Here is a 19,796-nt window from a genome sequence, read left to right on the forward strand (position 1 = left end):
TTCCCTTGCATCCTCTTATATATTTATAATTGCACCTTTGTTTAATTAGGCCTTCCTTAGCACATTCATTATTAATTAGACCCGTTAATGCTTTTGTAAGTTGGGAGTCACAAGGGGATCATGTCTCACGGTTCTTAAACCTTCGTAATTGCCACAATCAATTAATATTTCATTAATGCAGAGCTCATTTGCAATTCCGCATTGAGGGGTTAAGAGTCTTTTGTTAGAAAATATTTGCAAAAAATATAAAAAAAGGAATAATAATAAAAAATCCACATATGAATGGGGCATTGACCCATCGGCTTGATGGCTTTCTTTTTAAAGAGACGAGGGCTTGCATCAAAATTGGATGTTGCAAAGATGTCTGCCCTGCGAAATTGCTGGAACCTCCGGTGGGAGCCAGGGCCAGGTGTTATAGCACAGATACGAGCCCTGCCGATTCATTCGGCATTCCGGTCCATGTGGCATCTCGTGCCCTTTGTTTGGTAAACAGCTGTTGCAATTGACCTTCTGCGTTGTGCGATCTGCTTTTTATCCCAGTGAAGCAGCAAAAAAACCAAAGAGAACATGACACTCCTGCGCTGGGCTCTTAGATCTTTGAAGGGGGAAAAATACAAAGCGAAATATTATGCAGCCTTAAACGTTGGCGAGTGGGAAGAATCTCTGAGCGGCGACAGCAAGGAAGGGTTCCTCGGTCTATGCTGGTGTGTGTGTAAATTAAACTGAAACAGTAAGAACTGTTTGGAGGGAATATGAGAAAAACAAGAATTTGCTTGTTATTATTCAGCTAATTACAGGATACACATTTGTTTGTTTGTTTGTTTATGACACTTGCATATTGCCCTTCCTCCAATAAGATTCCAATAAAACACTAGAATCATAGCATTAGCAATAATATGAGTCAGCGGCTAAGAATTTGGAGTAGACTAAAGTTGCAATCCTAACCCTGCTTAACTCCACCGAATTCAGTAGGATTTGCTTCTACGTGGACATGTAGGGTTGCCATATTTCAAAAAGTGAGAATCCGAACAGAAAAGTTGCTGAAATTCACAAAGAATTTGGATGTTATTTATATATGCCACTACTGCAGCCCATGTTTTGCTAGCTCAAAAATGGAAAATGAGCAAAGTCCTAACTAAAGAAGAATGACAGTTTAAGCTGATGGAATATGCACAGCTTGCGTACAAAAGAAGAGAAGACGAACACAGGTTTAGAGAAGATTGGAAAACATTTATTGAATATATGGGGGGAAATTGTGTACACTTGAAAACGTTGGCAGCATTAAGATAAATTCAGCAGTGTAAATAAGTTTTGATGGATGTAATAATGGAATACTGAATGGTTTAGTTTATGTAAAATATGCAGGGATTTATGATATGCAAAATGAACCATGGAACCAATGGGAAGCCATTGATATTTTAAGGATGTATAAATGAGTATTCTAAATTGTAAAACAGAATGTGTGTGTGTGTGTGGGGAGAGAGAGAGAGAGAGAGAGAGAGAGAGAGAGAAATTGGACATTTTGGATATTTTCCTCAGGACTGCTGACATGGGCTGCCATACATCCGGATTTTCCCAGACATCTCTCCAATTTCCAGATGTATGGCAGCCCTAGGATTGCAGCCTAAGACACTTCACATATTAACATTCTCAGGAAAATAGGAATCTGAACCTTACAGTGATAATTTTAAAACATGAAATAAAGTGAGAGATGTGTACAGGCATCCTGTCCTTCGGATAATGGGATGGCTTTGCCTCCTTCCAATCATCTACTGCTGGAGGTAAGTAATTTTGACATATCTAGGAATCTGGAGCATAACAAGATCTTTCAGTTGCAGAGCATTTTGCCATCAAAGGAGGCTGACCATTGGTACTATGCATGAGCCACTGTTCTTGGCTTTCCTTCTTCAAATCAAGAGATCTGCTCCGAACACAGATTTATGCATAAACCTATTTCCAGTTGCATTCTACTCGCCTGAAGTTAAGTAACCTTTCCTCTCTCTTATCCTCAATTCATATAGTCTTTCTGTGCAATGATGGCTCTTCTGTACCAGCTCCTTGTAAAAATAAAAACTTGTCAGCTTCCTCCAGGCCAAACAAGGCCCCAAAGTATAAACAAAACTCGGACAGGAGATAACCAATCAATCGTAGACATTTTAGAGCCCCGTCAAGTGAAATCACAGCCATCAATCTCCAGGCCTCAAGAGGCGTGTGACAAGTGGCCAGGAAACTGAGTGACCACAGGGGTGCTTCTGCCTTCCGGACTCAATGTTGTTTAGAAGCAATTGGCACAGCAGTGTCATCTGTGTTTTGGCTGTCAGCATTCAATTTCTTTTCGCCCTACCCAAAAAGAATAATTTGCAAACCGTGCAAGATATATAAGGAATGACAAGCAATGCAACAGACGGGGGAGAATGTTGGGTGGTCTGCTTCAGTGGTCTTTGGCTAGACCCCATGTGGAAGCTCTGCAAGAGTCTCAAAGCGGCAAAAGCAGAGAGGTGTGGGGACCACATTTCCCAGGAGTGTGGTTCAATGAGACACGGTGCTGCAGCAAGGTAGTTCATCATCATCATCATTATTATTCATGGGCTTTGAAGACGCTCAAACTCAGGATGAAAGGGAAAAATGTGCTAAGAGGAAGGCACACTTGGCAAACCCTCACTGTGATCAACTCCCACTCAGAAACCAGTGTCCCCACTGTGGAAGGAAGTGTGGAACCAGAACTGGCCTCCACAATCACTTATGGACTCATTGTTAAAACCGTGTTCATGGAAGACAATCTTACTCTGCTATGAGTGATAACCGAAGAAGAAGAAGAAGAAGAAGAAGAAGAAGAAGAAGAAGAAGAAGAGATATAGATGTAAATAAATCTTACATCAAAGAAAATGACACCAGTCTCCATTTTCTTTGTTATAAGATCTATTTACATCTCTATCATCTATCTATCTATCTATCTATCTATCTATCTATCTATCTATCTATCTATCATCTATCTATCTATCTTATCTATCTATCTATCTATCTATCTATCTATCTATCTATCTATCTATCTATCATCTATCTATCATCATCTGTCTATCTATCTATCTATCATCTATCTATCTATCTATCTATCATCTATCTATCTATATCTATCATCTATCTATCATCTATCTATCTATCTATCTATCATCTATCTATCTATCTATCTATCTATCTATCTATCTATCTATCTATCTATATCTATCTATCTATCTATCATCTATCTATCTATCTATCTATCTATCTATCTATCTATCTATCTATCTATCTATCTATTATCTATCTATCACCTATCTATCTATATCTATCTATCTATCTATCTATCTATCTATCTATCTATCTATCTATCTGTCATCATCATCTATCTATCTATCTATCTATCTATCATCTATCTATATCTATCTATCTATCTATCTATCTATCTATCTATCTATCTATCTATCTATCATCTATCATCATCTATCTATCTATCTATCTATCATCTATCTATATCTATCTATCTATCTATCATCTATCTATCTATCTATCTCCTCCTCTAGTTTGGAGGAGACCAAACACAAAGTACTTGATTGTACCCATGAAATCTCTCACCACTCAGAGAGTGCATACCTTGGAAGTTGAACGGAATCCATTCCAGAAGTCCGTTCAATTTCCAAAACATTCAGAAACCAAAGCATAGCTTCTGATTGGCTGCGGAAGCCGTGGAAGCCCCATCGGACGTTCGGCTTCCAAAAATAGTTCGCAAACCAGAACACTCACTTCCGGGTTTGCGTCATTCGGGAGCCAAAACGTTTGAGAACTAAGGTGCTCAGAAACCAAGGTACGACTGTATTAGGTTTTGCTTGTCTCCACTCACTGGGAAAAGCCATACAACCTGCCCAACGCCGTATTGCAAAGCAGAATCATTCCACCAATGCCCCAACAACAGATCAACAGTCCCACATAACTGAGATCTTGAGGTGCTACAAGTAGAGAACAGCTGTACATGCCTCCACCTGCCACCTGCAGAAATTGCCTGTAAGGCCCGCAGCGCCAGTGACATTGCTATCCTTTTCCACTTTGCAGAGCCGACATTTAATTTGTTCCCCTCAAAATACTTCCGTCTGAATGTTGATCTCAAATATGGCCAGGCCCTTCTTCAAATATTTGAAAGTGTGCTGGGTATTTCACATCTGTATTTGACATCCGGTGCATTCGATTCTTTCAATATTTGAAATCTGACTGCCATTTGAAGGCAAGCTTGTAATGATATGCAGCCGCACCGACGGTTTAGGATGAAATTTACAGCCTGGCGAGAATTGGAAAGGAAAACAGATCAAGTGAAGCCAATAAATCCAAAGCACCCAGCTTTCCAAACTGAAGGTGAAACAGACGGTTTGAGATGTGAACGAATTTGAAATTTAGTGTTCAAATTGGGAACGGCAAATGGTGGGAATCTAGTAAATATTGAAACTTAGCAAATATTTCGGCTCGATTTTCAACCCTTTTCTGGAATATACTGCAATTGTGGGGATGGTTTGGGGGGTTTTTTTTTGCCCCTTTTCACTGCAGAAGCACCTGGAGCTGGTATTTTCAACACCTTCTCCTCTGTGACATTAAAGTGTTGGACCTCCATGTAGTTTTTTTTTACAGGCAAAGCCCTCTGCTGATGAGTAGCTAGACCAAGGCTCACCAACGTCAATGGTCTGGTAGGAACATTGGGAATTTTGCAAGTGTACGATAGGACACCCCCCCCCCCCGGGTGCATCTTTCTCCCCTTCCCTAGGTACCGTATTTTTCACTCTATAGGACGCACTTTTCCCCCTCCAAAAATTAAGGGGAAATGTGTGTGTGTCCTATAGAGCGAATGCAGGCTGCGCGGCTAAGCCCAAAGCCAGAACAGGGAGACGGAGTGCTGCGCAGCGCTCCATCTCGCTCTTCTAGCTTGGGGTTAGCTGCGCATAGCCTCCCCAGGGCAGTGGGGTGCCTTCACCCCGCTGCCCTATGGAGGCTACAAAGGCTGTTCCCGCAGCCAGAACAGCGAGACGGAGCGCTGCGGGGCTGCCCTGCGGAGGCTGCAAAGGTGGGGGGGGGGAAGGCTGCAAAGCTTCCCCCCACTGCCAGCCCCACAAGCGCCGCCTTCCCGCTGCTCCCTGACCTTGTCTTTGGGGCTGGCGGTGGGGGAAAGCAGCGCTTCCCCCCCGCCAGCCCCAAAGAGCAGGTTGAAAGGAACCGAAAGCCTCCGGAGCCCAGCAGGAGGCGTTGGGTGAACGCACCTTGAACGTACAGAATGCACCTTGTTTTAGAGGGGGAGAACAAGAAAAAAATCCCCCCCTGTTCTCCCCCTCCTATGGTCCGGTGCGTCCTATAGAGTGAAAAATATGGTAAGTCCCCCCCCCCCCATTATACTCAGACAGAATGCACATGCGCAACCATGCAGGTACATGCACACCTTCTTGTTGCTGTTGTTTTTCCAAGGGAACAGGATAAAAGTTGGATCCAGGAGAATTAGACTGGATCCTGTGTTGAATTTGCACAGCTCAGTGGTAGACCAAACACTCTGCATGCAAAGGAACCCAGGTTCAATCCCTGATATCTCCAGGAAAATGCCTGCCTGGGACCCTGGAGTGTTACTGCTGGTTAGTGTCAACAAGACCGGGCTAGATGAACCAAGTTTGAGGCAGTGCCGTAGACATTGCTAACTAGTTTTGGGAAGGGGGCAGAAAGAGAGCAGATCATATGACCCGAGAGAACACTCAGAATGCCCTAGGTTGGGACCGCATAGCAGTACACCCTCACTTTGTGCAGTGCTGGAAGGAGTGAACATGCTTTATGGCCGGATTCCAGCCCAAGAGGCACCTGAAAAGGTGGTCACAATCACAGGACTGGCCTGACCATGAGACTGAGAGAAGCAGCCACCTTGGGTGGCAGAATCCCAATGGGTGGGAACCAGTCTCTGCTGCAATAGCTTAATGTACCCATGTAAATGAGGCTTTCATGGAGCGGAGGGCGGCAGCACCTTGCTATTGCTATAAGAAAAACTGCTCCCTTTCCCTTATGGGGTATTCCAGAGCCTGTATAGAGTCCTTAAATGGGTTACCCTGTTAGCAGGAGAAAATAACAGAGGCCAACCAGATTATGTTGTTTAGTCATTTAGTTGTGTCCGACTCATCGTGACCCCCTGAACCAGAGCACGCCAGGCACTTCTGTCTTCCACTGCCTCCCACAGTTTGGCCAAACTCATGCTGGTAGCTTCGACAACACTGTCCAACCATCTTGTCCTCTGTGGTACCCTTCTCCTTGTGCCCTCCATCTTTCCCAACATCAGGGTCTTTTCCAGGGAGTCTTCTCTTCTCGTGAGGTGGCCAAAGTATTGGAGCCTCGGCTTCACAGTCTGTTCTTCCAGTGAGCACTCAGGGCTGATTTCCTTAAGAATGGATAAGAATGGAACCAGAGTATACTGAGAAGCAAAGCGGCTAATAAGCCTGATCTTTATTAAAGGAACTGTTGCAACAGGGTCCCCACTCACCACACACAGGAGGAAGAAGAACCCTGAACAATGGTGCAAAAGCCCTTATATAGACTTTTGAAGACCCCCCCCCCCACAAAAAAAATCACAGAAGGAGGCGGTCTACAGCATCAATCCTGCCTGCCAGGATACTTGATAATGGGCACTGATTGCCTTACCTGGGCAACCTGGCCATTCTTTCGTGATGGTTAATACTTTAGTTCCTGAGTCCAGGTCACAGGCTCACCCTATTCCTATGCAAACATGCCCTTAAGACAGGATTTGCAAGCAAAAAGACAGTGGGAAGGCTTTCCCCATTTGCCTCCCTTACTGCAGAGGAATATTTGAGATCATAGGGAGCGTCGAAATGGCTTCGGGATTGCTTTCCCATACTATTTCAGACACATGGTTCCTATATTTAGATATGTGTGCATTTATGAATATTTTTTCTATATTTGAGACCTTAAAATTCTTATACACTATTTTTTCTCAGGTGGCGAAACAATAGGAATTTTGAGGTCTTAGATATATGTTCAATGTTCATAAGCGTACCAACCAAGCACATACATAGGTCAGCACAGGAAAACCAACCTGAAACCATATTGATTCCCAAACTGTCCCAAACTGACCAAATGTTTTCTCTGCAAGGTCAAAGGAAAATGGAAAAGCCTCCCCATTGTCTTTTCCTTCACAAATCCTGTCTTAAGGGTATGTCTGTGTTTGAATAGGGTGTGAGCCTGTGACCTGGCCCAGGAACTAAGTATTTATCATTACAAAAGACTGGCCAGGCTCCCCAAGCAATCCAATCAAGTAACCTACCAGATAGGAGAAAAACAACATTCAAATTTCTGTTTTAGACTGCCTTTTCTATGATATAGGTATGATGTATCTGGGGGGTGGTCTTAGGTTACATCCCTTCTGTGATGTATGTATGATGTTTCTGGAGGTGGTCTTTATCGACAGGGTGGCAATTTCAAAAGTCCATATAAGGCCTTGCGTACCATTGTTCTGGGTTCCTCCTCCTTTCCTGCGGGTGAGAGGAGACCCTGTTGCAACAGATCAATAAAGATCAAGCTTACTAGCTGCTTTGCTTCTCAATATTCTCTGGTTGGCCTCTGTTATTCTCTCCTACCAACAGGGAACCTACGTAAGGACTCTATATGGGCCCTTGGATACCCCATAAGGGAAAGGGCAATTTTTGTTTACGACACCAGCATCTGCCAAACTTTCCCAACCTTCTGTTCTGGCCATGCAGGCTTCCACTAACCAGCCTCCACATCGTATTTCCTTTCTCTCCACCCCCCCCCCTTTGCTTTTCTGCCACCCCCACTGAACCCCTCACTTCCCTCTGCCTGCTTCATGTGTCCTACTCTGGGACAGCTGCAGCTGTAACTATGGCGCCATTTTGGATGATTGCACAGGCAAATGCCATTGTGTAAACAGTACCTGGCCTGATCGGTATGCAAGGCTTGCTGTCAGGCATTTCTCCCAGAAGCCGGCGAAGGTGAAGACTCCGGCCCGGCCGGGACGTAGGCGAGCTGCACGCGCTTGTTTTTACGATGCTTTCCCAGCAAGAATATTGAAAGTGATGTTTTAATGGAACAATCAATCTGAAATAAATTAGTACTACAAACTAATAAAAGCTTTTATTGCTCGCCTCGCCGAGATGTACTGAAAGCTCCGTGCCGTTGGGAGGCTGAGGTGGGGAAGGCTGCTTGACTGCGTTCTTGCTGAGTGACTCATTCATAACTCCCCCTCGGGCAGAACAAGAGGGGGGCATTTCACAAATAGCTCCACTCCTTGTGAAATGTTGCCTGCACACACACATACACATGCATCTCAGCCATGGTGTGAAGTATTTGGGGAGAGAGGTTGAAGCTGAGGGAGGGTGCCTAAGCTAAACATAGCCTCCAACATTTCTCTGATGAAAATAAAGGTAAAGGGACCCCTGACCTTTAGGTCCAGTCGTGGCCAACTCTGGGGTTGCGGCGCTCATCTCGCTTTATTGGCTGAGGGAGCCGGCGTACAGCTTCCGGGTCATGTGGCCAGCATGACTAAGCCGCTTCTGGCGAACCAGAGCAGCACACGGAAACGCCGTTTACCTTCCCACCAGAGCGGTACCTATTTATCTACTTGCAGTTTGACACGCTTTCGAACTGCTAGGTTGGCAGGAGTTGGGACTGAACAACGGGAGCTCACCCCGTCGTGGGGATGCGAACCGCTAACCTTCTGATCAGCAAGCCCTAGGCTCTGTGGTTTAGACCACAGTGCCGCCCATGTCCCTCTCTTATGAAAATAGGGACGTCCTATTCCAGAATAAGAATAATTATATTATTTATACCCACTGGGTTGCCTCAGTCATTCTGGGCATCTTCCAACATATATAAAAACATAATAAACATTTAAAAACTTCCCTATACAGGGCTGCCTTTGGGTCTCTTCTAAAGGTTGTATGGTTACTTATCTCCTTGGCCCAGGGGTCACATAACTCCATACCCTCCAAGGTTTCTCCGATGAAAATAGAAACGCCTTAGGAAAAGTGGGATGATGATGATGATGATAATGATAATGATAATGTTGTTGTTGTTGTTTAGTCATTTAGTCATGTCCGACTCTTCGTGACCCCATGGACCAGAGCACACCTGGCACTCCTGTCTTCTACTGCCTCCCACAGATGATGATGATGATGATGATGAAGATGATGATAATGATAATTGTACCCTGCCCATCTGGCTGGGTTTCCCCAGCCGCTCTGGGCAGCTCCCAACAGAATATTAAAAACACACACACACAAAATCAAACATTAAAAACTTCCCTAAACAGGGCTGCCTTCAGATGTCTTCTAAAAGTCAGATAGTTGTTTACTTCCTTGACATCTGAAGGAAGGGTGTTCCACAGGGCGGGCACCACTACCGAAAAGGCCCTCTGCCTGGTTCCCTATAGCTGCACTTCTCGCAGGGAGGGAACCTCCAGAAGGCCGTAGGTGCTGGACCTTAGTGTCTGGGTTGAATGATGGGGCTGGAGACGCTCCTTCAGGTATACTGGACCGAGGCCGTTTAGGGCTTTAAAGGTCAGCACCAACACTTTGAATTGTGCTCAGAAATGTACTGGGAGCCAATGTAGATCTTTCAGGACCGGGGTTATATGGTTTCAGCGGCCACTCCCAGTCACCAGTCTAGCTGCCTCATTCTGGATTAATTGTAGTTTATGGGTCACCTTCAAAGGTAGCCCCACATAAGAATAAGAATAATTTTATTATTTATACCCACTGGGTTGCCCCAGCCACTCTGGGCGGCTTCCAACATATATAGAAACATAATAGACATCAAACATTAAAAAACTTCCCTATACAAGGCTGCCTTCAGATGTCCTCTAAAGGTTGAATGGTTACTTATCTCCTTGGCCTGGACGTCGCATACACTCCAATGTTTCTCTGGTGAAAATAAGGACGCCTTAGGAAAGGTGGGACATTCTGTGATCAAATAAGAATCTGGGGTGACTTCTGTATATCTGGGACAGCCCCTGGAAAACAGGAACAAATTGACTAAAGGGACCCCACCATTAGGTCCAGTCGCGGGCGACTCTGGGGTTGTGGCCAGCATGACCAAGCCGCTTCTGGTGAACCAGAGCAGCACACAGAAATGCTGTTTACCTTCCCGCCGGAGCGGTACCTATTTATCTACTTGCACTTTGACGTGCTTTCAAACTCCTAGGTTGGCAGGAGCAGGAACCGAGCAACGGGAGCTCACTCCGTCGAAGGGATTCGAACTGCCAACCTTCTGATCAGCAAGTCCTAGGCTCTGTGGTTTAACCCACAGCGCCACCCGTGTCCCATCCCTGCCAGCATGCTTGTAGCAATGGGCAGGTTAGGTGGCATAGCTCAAACAAAGCATTACCATTTCAGTGAGAACTAGGCCTTTAGTGAGAACTTGAGGAAGGATGGCTGGTTTTAGACATGGTCTTCTTGGTTTCTGTGTACTCTACTAGAAATTTTGGCAGTTCATTACCACCAGCTGCAGCCTTTTCAATTTAAGCTATAAATCTGAAAAGACATTTTAATGGTGAATGTTTATATTTACAAGCTTGGTCCCTATCATTACAAGATTTTAACCCTGCCTGCAGTGCCAATTAATTTTCCCGTCCTTTTTTTACTGCATCAGCTTCTGCTTTTAATTTTTTTTTAAAAAAAAAATTACCGTATTTTTCGCTCTATAAGATGCACCAGACCACAAGACGCACCTAGTTTTTGGAGGAGGAAAACAAGAAAAAAAATATTCTGAATCTCAGAAGCCAGAACAGCAAGAGGGTTTGCTGCGCAGTGAAAGCAGCAATCCCTCTTGCTGTTCTGGCTTCTGGGATAGCTGCGCAGCCTGCATTCGCTCCATAAGACGCACACACATTTCCCCTTACTTTTTAGGAGGGAAAAAGTGAGTCTTATAGAGCAAAAAATACGGTATTCCTTTTCGCAGCATCCAGCATGCACAAGACCTTTCCAAACAGCCGAGGAACAATGAAATACGACTCCTAGTGCATATATGCATACAAAGTTTGATTCAAATCTCTTTCTTTAATGGCAGAACTCTGTCTGGGGTGGGATCGCGCGTAACTATCAAACAGTTGCAAGTAGAGGAAGGTGCGATGTGCAGCAGAACTCAGGTGCTTAACCCTTCCTCGACCTGCTGCCCCCCCCCAGCAACCACCTCCCCCCAGTGGCATACGGTGAAATGTTTTGTAGGAGAACATTTATGGCCAGAGGTGCCAGCTTGCAAGGGCAAATGTGGGGGCGCCAACATCCTGACATCCTGGCATTGCGCCTCCCTTCCTAAGCCAGCAGAAGCTTCCTTCTCAGGACAGCAATACCTCAGGGACTGCCTCTTTCCTTTTTTTTTTTTTAAAAAAAATTGTCTTTATTTATTTAAAATATATATATAAAACAAATAGTTACACAAAATTAAACACAAAAATATAATAAAAAGAAGATAAAGAAAATAAAAATAAAAAGCAAAAAAGAGTTAACAGGAAATGAATATTCGTTATAACATCCTGTCTTTTCTAATAAAGTCTTCTGAAAGAAACTTCCAGTCGTTCTCGTTGTACTTTTTCTATTGTCTTAATTTTATTGCACAGTTTGTTTTATGACTTTTCCTGTATATTCATCTAGTATATTTATTCCATTTGTTTATTATATACAAGTATCATTCAGTTCTGCTGGGATAACATCATTATTACAATATGATCTTATATATTCTTTGAATAGTCTCCATTCTCTGAAATTTTTTTGGTTTGGGGCTCCTCGGACTTTTCAGGTCAGCTTTGCTAATTGGAAGTACTCTAGCATGAGTGATTGCTAATCTATTATTGTAGATGTTGTTTCACATTTCCAACTTCTGGCTATCAGTATTCTTGACCGCCTCTTTCCATATGAACCTACCTGGACCCTGAGATCATCTTCTGAGGCCCTCCTTCATCTGCCTCCTCCTTGAGAGGTCCGGAGGGTGGCAACACAATCAAAGAAGAATGGCAACTTAAGTTGACGGAATATGCAGAACTTGCAGACTTAACATATAGAATAAGAGAACAAGAAGAATATACATTTAAAGAAAACTGGGAAACGTTGATTGAATACAGTGGTGCCTCGCAAGACGAAAAGAATCCGTTCCGCGAGTCTCTTCGTCTAGCGGTTTTTTCGTCTTGCGAAGCAACCCTATTAGCGGCTTAGCGGATTAGCGCTATTAGCGGCTTAGCAGCTTAGCGGCTAAGCGGCTAAGCGGCTATTAGCGGCTTAGCGGCTTAGAAAAAGGGGGGGAGCGAAAAAAAATCGCAACTCACAAGACGTTTTCGTCTTGCAAAGCAAGCCCATAGGGAAATTTGTCTTGCGAAGCGCCTCAAAAACGGAAAACCCTTTCGTCTAGCGAGTTTTTCGTCTTGTGAGGCATTCGTCTTGCGGGGCACCACTGTATATGGGAAATAATTGTGTACAGCTGAAAACACCGGCAGCATTAAAATAAATTCAACAGTGTAAATAAGTTTTGATGGATGCAATAATGGAATACTGAATGGTATAGTTTTGTAAAATATGCAGGGATTTGTGATATGTAAAATGAACCATGGACGGAGAAGAAGGGAAGTCACTGATATCTTATTGATGTCAAATGAGAAAATTTAATAAAAATTATATATAAAAGAAAAGTTGTTTTGGCGATTTCTGCCCGCACACTGCAGTATTCCTGACATATGACAACCCTATTTATATCATGTGCATTCTTTGTGTTGATTGCCAAATTCCACATTCCTGCCATGGTTGTGTCCACAACGGCATAATAAGGAGATGCAAACACCACAGAATCTTCATATATTCCTCAGCAGTCTAATTGGGTGTGGGATTTCTCTGCCATTTTACAAAATCCAATAATGAGAATGAAATCTCTGGGCTTCTGCGTCTGGCTACCTTGACTGCATGCTGATTGCATTTCCAGAATGATGTCATTGGGAGAAACGCACACCACTCTCCTAATCTCAGCTGCAGCATCTGAGGGGCCTTCGAAACTTTCCATCTTCCAAAGTCACCATTATTCCCAGCAGCATCCTTCGGCTGCAGCACCGACATATCCTCGGCGATATAACAAAAGATATATGACCACTTAGAGGAAGGGTTTACACAAGAAGACGGATTTCTATTGCTCCCCAAACATCCAGCATCATCTGTTACCGTAGGTGACCTTATACATCGTCCGCATGTGTGGCTCCTCTTAGTCTCGACGATGAATCATACTTCCCGCAGAAGAGGAATGAAGCTGTATGGGAATGAGAATAGCTTTGCTGGCCTTCCGTAGCGCAAGCGCTTTCCCTTAGAGCTCTGTTTACCACGTCAGAAAAGATCCAAGAGCTGGCTTGTTCATTTTGTTGTTTAGTCGTTTAGTCGTGTCCGACTCTTCGTGACCCCATGGACCAGAGCACGCCAGGCACTCCTGTCTTCCACTGCTTCCCGCAGTTTGGTCAAACTCATGCTGGTAGCTTCGAGAATACTGCCCAACCATCTCATCCTCTGTCGCCCCCTTCTCCTTGTGCCCTCCATCTTTCCCAACATCAGGGTCTTTTCCAGGGAGTCTTCTCTTCTCATGAGGTGGGCAAAGTATTGGAGCCTCAGCTTCAGAATCTGTCCTTCCAGTGAGCACTCAGGGCTGATTTCTTTAAGAATGAAATGAAATGAAAAGATTATGAAATTATGAAAATAGCCCCCCCCCCCAAAAAAAAGTTTATGGGTATTGCCATTCAAATGGGATTCAAATGCAGGGTGGGACCTACCTGCCCCCCAATATTTTATTCAAGTTGACACCCCTGCAGCCAGCCAAATGTATAGGTTGTTGCACAGGAGGAAATTCCACAACCTTGGAGCTGTTAAACCCCTAAAGAAGCACGCCAGGCACTCCTGTCTTCCACTGCCTCCCACAGTTTGGTCAAACTCATGCTGGTAGCTTCAAGAATACTGTCCAACCATCTCGTCCTCTGTCGTCCCCTTCTCCTTGTGGCCTCCATCTTTCCCAACATCAGGGTCTTTTCCAGGGAGTCTTCTCTTCTCATGGGGTGGCCAAAGTCTTGGAGCCTCAGCTTCACAATCTGTCCTTCCAGTGAACACTCAGGGCTGATTTCCTTAAGAATGGATGTGTTTGATCTTCTTGCAGTCCATGGGACTCTCAAGAGTCTCCTCCAGCACCATAATTCAAAAGCATCAATTCTTCGGCGATCAGCCTTCTTCATGGTCCAGCTCTCACTTCCATACATCACTACTGGGAAAACCATAGCTTTAACTATACGGACCTTTGTTGGCATGGCTTGTTCATAGAGGCTAAGAATATTGTTGCGATCGTTGTTAGGATGAAGAGATAGACTTTTCTTGCAGAGCCTTGTGCTGGGGAGATAGAAAGGGGAGGATATGTAGTTTGGGCAGGAAACTGCAGACATTGAGCGCCAATTAGATCTAGCCAGGACCCCCAACTTTTATTGCCAATGAATCCTCCAGGTAGTCTGCCTCCCCTAAACTTGAAGTCCTAGCTGTCCTTGAAGGCTGATGTAGGAAGATTGCTTATGTGGAGAGGCAATGCCCCTGTGACTCTGGACAAACAGAAACAACAGAGCATGTGCTTCTCTGGTGTCTTTATAATAAAGACATTCGTACTAGCCTCCTCTTACCATCACTGCATAAGTACCCAGGGCCAGGGGCCCTAAGCCAGGGGTCAGCAAACTTTTTCAGCAGGGGGCTGGTCCACTGCCCCGGTAGTGACGCCCACCCTGTGGAACTCCCTCAATCAGCTGTCAAGGAAAAGCCCAACTATCAGCATGGATTTCTGAAAAATAAGTCATGTCAGACTAACCTGATCTCGTTTTTTGACAGAATTACAAGCCTGGTAGATGAAGGGAACGCAGTGGATGTAGCCTACCTTGATTTCAGCAAGGTATTTGACAAGGTGCCCCATGATATTCTTGTAAAGAAGCTGGTAAAATGCGGTCTTGACTATGCTACCACTCAGTGGATTTGTAACTGGCTGACTGACCGAACCCAAAGGGTGCTCATCAATGGTTCCTCTTCATCCTGGAGAAGAGTGACTAGTGGGGTGCCATAGGGTTCTGTCTTATTCAACATCTTTATCAACGACTTGGATGATAGACTCAAGGGTATCCTGATCAAATTTGCAGATGACACCAAACTGGGAGGGGTGGCTAACACCCCAGAGGACAGGATCACGCTTCAAAACGACCTTGACAGATTAGAGAACTGGGCCAACACAAACAAGATGAATTTTAACAGGGAGAAATGTAAAGTATTGCACTTGGGCAAAAAAAATGAGAGGCACAAATTCAAGATGGGTGACACCTGGCTTGAGAGCAGTACATGTGAAAAGGATCTAGGAGTCTTGGTTGACCACAAACTTGACATGAGCCAACAGTGTGACGCGGCAGCTAAAAAAGCCAATGCAATTCTGGGCTGCATCAATAGGAGTATAGCATCTAGATCAAGGGAAGTAATAGTGCCACTGTATTCTGCTCTGGTCAGACCTCACCTGGAGTACTGTGTCCAGTTCTGGGCACCACAGTTCAAGAAGGACACTGACAAACTGGAATGTGTCCAGAGGAGGGCAACCAAAATGGTCAAAGGCCTGGAAACGATGCCTTATGAGGAACGGCTAAGGGAGCTGGGCATGTTTAGAAGAGGAGGTTAAGGGGTGATATGATAGCCATGTTCAAATATATAAAAGGATGTCACATAGAGGAGGGAGAAAGGTTGTTTTCTGCTGCTCCAGAGAAGCGGACACGGAGCAATGGATCCAAACTACAAGAAAGAAGATTCCACCTAAACATTAGGAAGAACTTCCTGACAGTAAGAGCTGTTCGACAGTGGAATTTGCTGCCAAGGAGTGTGGTGGAGTCTCCTTCTTTGGAGGTCTTTAAGCAGAGGCTTGACAACCATATGTCAGGAGTGCTCTGATGGTGTTTTTTGCTTGGCAGGGGGTTGGACTCGATGGCCCTTGTGGTCTCTTCCAACTCTATGATTCTATGATTCTATCTGACTTTTAGAAGACATCTGAAGGCAACCCTGTAATGGGAAATTTTTAATGTCTAATGTTTTACAATTTTATATATATATGCTCTAAGCCACCCAGAGTGGGGAAACCCAGCCAGATGGACGGGGTACAAATTAAAAAATTACTATTGCCAGTAGTAGTATATACTACTACTACTACTACTATTATAATGTACACAGCCTTAGATGTGGATGTGTTAAAGGAGGTACCTTCAACCTTTTCAGACATAGGATAAACTTTTCACCCAAACGTTCATTTGGAGACCCATTTCCTAATCTTTTACCATATATTTGCATGGTGGTAGTGCCCCCGTTGTGACCTACCATTGATCAGCCTTTGGCCCACAGCCTGATCCACCGGTTGAGGACCAGTGTCTTAAAGCCTCCAAGTTAGCAGTTGTTAGGGAACATTGCAGAGAATTCAGGGTAAGAAGTTAACCATATCTCATAAAGGAAAATACATATGAGGCTTACTTACACTCAGTCAGCTCAGTACCTGACCATCATTTACGGGCAGCACTTATTCAGAGCCCAGGCAAAGGTCTTTCCTAATATCTTTTTGGCTGGAGATGCCTCTTATATGTAACGCATGAGCAAAGAACCCTCCAACATGGTAACATTAAGCCAACCAATTTCTTACAGGCTGTGGGGGATAGCAGATCCTCCAAGGGCCCCTATTTCCAGGAACAGTCCCAGATTTACAAAAGCCGTCCCAGTTTTTTATTTGATCCCAGAATGTCCTGTTTTTCCTTAGGACGTCCTTATTTTCATCGGAGACATGTTGGAGGGTATGGAGTTATGCAACCCCAAGGGGATAAGCAACAATATAAGCTTTAAGAGACATCTGAAGGCACCCCTGTTTAGGGATTTTTAAAAAGTGTTTAATGGGTGGTGTACAGATAATAGAATTATTATTATTATTATGGAATAGGACGTCACTATTTTCATCGGAGAAATGTTGAGGGTAGGGTATTGTGTCCTGTTCTGCTGCCAAGGAAGAATCCATAAGGAGCAGTGAGGCAGGTTCATTGTCGCAGCATGGCTGAGATATCCAAATGACCAACGTGCTCTGGCAAAGACTGGAGGCCTTTTGATCCTCTGCCTCCGGCTCATCTTTCCTACGCTGCCTCTATCACACAGTGGATAATGGCAGGGCATGATATCAGACTTCAGGGAATTGGCTTCCTCCCCCGTGGCAGTAAATAAGATCAAATGAAAGGACTGTCTTACCAGTTAGAATCTTTAATAATCACAGTCAGAGAACAAAGAACCCATATCCTATAAATGGCGGTGCTCCCAGTTAAGGCTCACTTCAACACTCCATCCCTATTAATCTACGTCACTTCTACGTCTTGTAATCTCAGCTTGTACCCTCTGTGCTTTCTGCTCTGACACTTTCCAATCTCTCCGTGTCTTTGGGGAAGGGTGGGGTGAATGCTGTCCAGAGACTGTGAATCTGTTAACCCTCTCTCTTCCAGTGTTTCTTCTCCTAGCTGTTCCCCATCCAGTATTTCCCAGCTTCTGCCTTCTGAACTATGCCCCTCTGCAAACCACTGTTCCAAATCTATACTGTCCTCCTGCTCCTGGGAAGATTCAGGAGCAGGAGCAGGGGGTGGCTCCCACCATTCTTCCTCAGTGCAGTCCTCCTCAGTACCATCCCTGGCACACGATCACAGACTAGGACTTGTCAGGAGAAGCAACGGAAGCTGCAAATCTAAAACTGAGCAGAGAAAAACAGAGCTCAAATGAAAATGCAGGAGGTTTCCGAATTATTTGGGGGAGGCACAACCTCCAGCTGAAGAAGGGCTTACACCCTTCCATTTGGTGATGGAATTAAGCAGACAGAGGAGAGTTCAGATGAGTGAAATGTCACCACAACTCTAATCAAAGAAAGATGTTCAGAGCTTTCTGGGAATGCTAAATTACCTGGGGAAATTAACTTATCCACAAACGCAACATCTCTAAGGAAACCTTTGGAATATAAAAATGAATAATGCCAGGATGAGCAAGGGGAGAAATCATGAATTACTGTCAAACGACAATGTACAAGAGCTGGTATTAGTTTCCTGCCCCAGATAGGCCCATCAAAACTTCAACTGATGTGTCACCGTCTAGGCCGGGAACAGTATGTCTACAGAAACATGATGCCTTCTGCCAGTGGGGTATTCATCTAAATCAATTACTGACACAGAAACAAGATACACATATTGAGAAAGAGTAGATGGGAATCTTGTTTACTTGTGAATGCTTTCATCAACATATATCTAAGGCCAGACTTTCAGGTTGAAACAGACCACAAGCCCTTTATAGCATTGTTCAGAAAAACCCTGAATGACTATACCTTAAGGACTCAAAAGAAAATCAAACTGCACAAAAGTATTATTTGGCTGTAAGCAATACATCCAGTAAATTTATGTTTGCCGCTGATGTCTTTTGCAGAACTACAAATCTTACTTTGAAGGCAATGCGGGGGGGGGGGCTTATTTTGAGGGACAGAATTATTAGATTTGTCAAAGTACACCTAGAAGGAAATAAAAGAATAAAACAAATCAAGGTGGAAGCAGAGGAACAGAAAACAAAGCAACAGAAAAAGGCTCATTGAGAATGGAAAATGATTGGCCAATCAGGAGTAGCCAGAAAGACCAAGATGCCATGTCAGAGACCACACTTGCTTTGTTGGGGAAAATTTTCATATTACCCAAGCTGGCATGCATGTACCCAGTCTGTACATGTAAGTTTTCCCTAACAGGGCATGTTAAAATAGATAGATAGATAGATAGATAGATAGATAGATAGATAGATAGATAGATAGATAGATGATAGATAGAGTGCCCTATACCCACAGGTCTCTGTCTCTCTCTCGGCTGAAATGGTTATTTGTTACCCTTCTTCTTTTTCTTTTTTAAATCATTTTTATTTGATTTTGCAAATGTAAATTTATTGCGATTACCAAAGGTAAAGGGACCCCTGACCATCAGGTCCAGTTGCGGATGACTCTGGGGTTGTGGAGCTCATCTTGCTTTACTGGCCGAGGGAGCCGGCGTACAGCTTCCGGGTCATGTGGCCAGCATGGCTAAGCCACTTCTGGTGAACCAGAGCAGCACACAGAAATGCTGTTTACCTTCCCACCAGAGTGGTACCTATTTATCTACTTGCACTTTGACGTGCTTTCAAACTGCTAGGTTGGCAGGAGCTGGGACCAAACAACAGGAGCTCACCCTATTGCGGGGATTCGAACTGCCGACCTTCTGTTCAGCAAGCCCTAGGCAATACCAAGTACATATCCATAAAAAGAGATTTCTCTGAATCTCGAGACTTCCCCTCATCCCCTCCATAGGTCCTATTGTCAACATTTCCAACTGCATATTATTTCATAGACTATATTTTGTATCTCTCCATATTGTCCATAGTATTTGTTACATTACAAGTGAAGTTAAAATCCTGCTAATGTTTTCATCTGCTTACAGTGGTCTCCTAAATAAATAAAAATTCTTTCTTAAAGCTTTTGTCTTCTTGGTTTCTGAGTTTTCCGGTCAGTTTTGCCATTTCGGTGTGGTCTAGGGACTGTTTCTTCTTTCCATCTCTGGGCTAGTAACATCCGTTCTGCTGTTGTCGCATACATAGTCTTTTTTGCTCCTTTGGGATGTTGGTACCCACAGGTCTCAGGCCAGTTCACAAGATAAAATCACAATATCCACCACTGGGATG

At 44.2% G+C, this 19,796-nt stretch overlaps 1 long non-coding RNA gene across 1 annotated transcript in view; it reads left to right on the forward strand.

The window, feature by feature from the left end:
• Positions 1-19,594, forward strand: part of LOC307206659 — a 306,611-nt gene extending 287,017 nt beyond the window's left edge. The window contains exon 2 of the long non-coding RNA XR_013834466.1: positions 19,190-19,594. This is a non-coding gene — a long non-coding RNA (uncharacterized lncRNA). The remainder of the gene's footprint in view (positions 1-19,189) is intronic.
• The last annotated feature ends 202 nt before the right edge of the window (positions 19,595-19,796 follow it).

This window comes from Podarcis cretensis (assembly GCF_951804945.1).
Source record: "Podarcis cretensis genome assembly, chromosome: 17".
Lineage (NCBI taxonomy): Eukaryota > Metazoa > Chordata > Lepidosauria > Squamata > Lacertidae > Podarcis > Podarcis cretensis.